This window comes from Misgurnus anguillicaudatus, chromosome 16 (genome assembly GCF_027580225.2).
Source record: "Misgurnus anguillicaudatus chromosome 16, ASM2758022v2, whole genome shotgun sequence".
NCBI lineage: Eukaryota > Metazoa > Chordata > Actinopteri > Cypriniformes > Cobitidae > Misgurnus > Misgurnus anguillicaudatus.
Genome location: NC_073352.2, coordinates 20,239,876 through 20,243,688, shown reverse-complemented (window position 1 = coordinate 20,243,688; position 3,813 = coordinate 20,239,876). Strand labels below are relative to the sequence as shown.

The 3,813-nt window shown below is 34.6% G+C and overlaps 1 long non-coding RNA gene across 3 annotated transcripts in view; it reads left to right on the top strand.

Annotated features, from left to right (window-relative positions):
- Nucleotides 1-2,984: 2,984 nt before the first annotated feature.
- The window catches only part of LOC129422210 (uncharacterized), a 176,106-nt gene continuing 175,277 nt past the window's right edge, over nt 2,985-3,813 (top strand). For all 3 annotated transcript variants that reach the window (XR_012357971.1, XR_008637299.2, XR_012357972.1), the window contains exon 1: nt 2,985-3,074. This is a non-coding gene — a long non-coding RNA (uncharacterized lncRNA). The remainder of the gene's footprint in view (nt 3,075-3,813) is intronic.

Here is a 3,813-nt window from a genome sequence, read left to right as displayed (position 1 = left end):
GACATAGTACTGTTAAATTTGTTACCCATTGTATTGAGTATTAACTCTGTAAATAGTTTAAAATGCCACTTTTGCTTTGGAACATATTGTGTAGGATTATATTAAACTTGAAAATATAATATTAGTTGATTTTAATAAATAGTTTAACATGTTTGAGCAGATAAGGAGGGAGGAAATCATGCTTTATGAGCAAACTGTTTTTTTTTTTTTTTAAGAAATTATAATTAAAAAACATCCTATGATAAACTCACAACAAATCTCATTGTAATTATAAAAAATGAAATGTTCGGATTATCATAATACACTACACCTGTCTTACTCTTACAGCTCATTTGGTATTTTCAGTCATATTCTGTTTTTTTTTTGTTTTGTTTTTTTTTGCAGCACGCTTTAATATTTAAATACATCTACTGTATATATCCAACAGATATATGCTGGGATTATAAGGTTTTAACCTACTTCTGTTTTCTGGACCAAATATACAGAACATGAACAATGTATGATAAACATGAATGACCAAAAAATGCTTTTTGTTTTCTGTACATTTGTACCCTTTCTTTCTTTGTCTTTTAATTGATGTGCTCTTTTGTGACATATGGCTATATATATGTTATCCAAACATTGTCTTACTATTTTACAGTGCCTAATCTTCAAAAGAAAATCCATCATAGTGATATGTTTATTAAAATACATGCTCAAACTCTTTTCTTAGAATGTTTGTAGATGTTTTAGTTATGTAATAGATAAATGTATGTCTTTATGCAGTTAATAACATTGGTTTAATAAATGAAAAGGTGGGTAATGATTTTAAAGTGTTATATTATTGTAGAAAATGGTAAAAAAAATTAGGGAATGTTTTCTCTCAGAAAATCTTAGAACTATTATTCACACTAACTTTACACAATTATATGTGTGTGTGTGTGTGTGTGTGTGTGTGTGTGTGTGTGTGTGTGTGTGTGTGTGTGTGTGTGTGTGTGTGTGTGTGTGTGTGTAGATTAATCTCATACAAAATAAAAGTACATTTTTGCATAACATATGAGTTTGTGCTGTGTTTTTATGTATATATAAATACACACACATTCATGTATGTATTTAAGAAACATTTACATGTGTATATTATATTTATTTATATTTAATATATTCTAAATTATATATAAATAAAAAAAATATTTAAATAAAACATTTCTTAAATGTATATATATATGCATGTGTGTCTGTTTAAATATACATAATATTTACACACATCACAAACTCATATATTATGCAAAAAATTACTTTTATTTTGTATGAGATTAATCTATGCCCAGCCCTAATATATATATATATATTTTTATGTGTCATGCATTGATAGTATTGTGGTATGTTGTTATTTATTGTTTATATAAAGCATGTGCCATTTCTTTATCTTTTAAATATTGTTGTGAATTTATTATTACTCGCAATATGTCACCGTTTGACTCGCTTATCTGTTAGCCTTTTGTTTTGACTGAGGAATGAACAACCCACACATTTACTGCTCTCTCTCTCTCTCTCTCTCTCTCTCTCTCTCTCTCTCTTTTTCTCTCTTTGCCACATCTATTGATTTTCTGAGAGGGTCCACTTATCTATATATTGCTTTCTGATATGATGAGCAGTGCAGTCCAGGTTGCACTTCAAACCGAATGGAGCCTGTAATAAAGATGAAATTGGACCTTTGTCAGTTTCTCTTATGATACAAAAGCAATAAGACTCCAAAATGAGTGGACATGTTGTCTTTAACACCTCAGCATTTTCCCACCTTCAATTTTTCATTGTACACACACTAAAGGTAAAGGCCATATTTGTGCCAATATTTCCTGGTAAGGTTTAAATTTACTGTATTTTTATTTGTGGTGGTGAATAGATTTAGGGTTCTGTTCTCTGTTCGTCACACAGTATCATCGCATTTCACATTGTAAAAGCTCACAATGCCTTAATATTATAAGCTGACAAGGAAGTGCTTTTGGAGGAGATTAAGAGCAACAACAACACATGCCTCTTACTATAATAATTTCAGTATGTTTGGAAGGAATCACGCTTTTCCATTTTTTTCCAACTGACAAAATGTGAATCAGGATCTGAAACAATCTGGCCACGCTCCCTCTCTCAGCTGTAGGGAATTAAAATGTGGGGATCAAAGGATGAGAGAGCTAATCCACCTAAGAGAGAGAAGATGGCGATATGAACAAAGGTGTTTGCAGTTGGCCTCTTTTTCAGTTTTTTACCATCTTTTCTCCTCTCATCAGACAGGAAGCAGTTGGTCTGTGGAGAATCCAAAAGGTGCACAGATGAGAGGACTAAATAAGGCATTAGATGCCCACTCAAAGGCTTTGTTGCTGATCCTCTAGGTCAGCACTGCACCCTTCTGGCCTGTGACCTGCCCACAGCCACGCTGCTTTGCTAGGCTTTGAGTAGATTTAGCACAGGAGATAATGCACGAATTTGGGAACAGGCACATGTGCTTAACGCTCAATTTTATCGACGACACCCTAATAGAGCTGTCAAACAGAAGGGAAGAACTGGGGCTGGGGACACTTGAGCTTGTTCATGACCCAAGGCAAATGCATTTCATGTTTTAATAATGTTACCAGAATGATCAAGAATGACTTGTAATGTGAACAGGGGTGATTGGTTCTGGATGTAAACCCCCCCCCCCCATAATCAAAACTGACAATTCAACCCCCTTAATATTTGATTATGAAAGATTATAAGAAGGTGACACTTCATTTCCTTCATTTTCAAACCATTTATGTGATAATACTTCATCATAAATAATAGTAATTTAACTAAGTACATATGAGTCAACCTGTACTGCTTTCTAGCATCCACCAACCAATATCAAAACTATTACAGATATGGAAAATATAAATGTTTAAAAGCTGTACGCATTAACAGCATTGCTAGCTAATTTGTGTATCAATGTTGGAAGATAAATACATGAATCTACCCCAAGGGAGTGTTGTTATCACCTGTCCAGTAGGGGGCGATGATAACTAGCATTGGGAAATAACAGGAAGCATTGCGCAGGAATTTAATCCGTCGAGCATGTGAAACAGGTAAGATATGAAATGAGTATTTATCTCTTTAATTTCACTTCAAATACGTAAATTAGCGACACAATCTGCAGTTTAAATGTTGTCTGGGCCTGTTTTTGTTGGACTCACATGGACTCACATCATTGTGTGCCGTTTGTTTCTAACTTAATTATCTGAAGCTGTTTGATGACTAAATTTGTTTGGTCTGTCTAAAAAGGTAACTTACCCAACCTTTTGTGTATCAAAAATGGCATTCGAGTTTTGAAATTTCAACTGTGACCTTTCCCAAATTCGTGTTGTTATGTTAAGTTATAGGCTATACAGGAATAATGGATAGTCATGTCTGGATGGCTTTTCATACTGTTTCCCCAGCCCTGCACAATTTGATTGGTCTTGAGTTAGCCTGCATAATGGCAGTATATTCTGTGAGAACTATAACTGTATGAATCCTACATAATCTAGCATTCATAGTGGTGTGCATATCTACACGACCTGTCAAAAGCTAAGGGTCACGTTTTCTCCATAGGCTAACCCTGCTGTAAAAACCAGCATACCAGCAAGACCAGCATATGTTGTGTTTTGGAGCTGGTTTGCTAGTGAACACCAGCTAAACCAGGATCAAACCAGCATGGGAATTATGCTGGCCTATGGTCACCAGCATACCAGCACTAAAACACAACATATGCTGGTCTTGCTGGTATGACCAGCATGAGGTGCTGGTGCTAATGCTGGTGACCACCAGCTAAACCAGCATCAAACC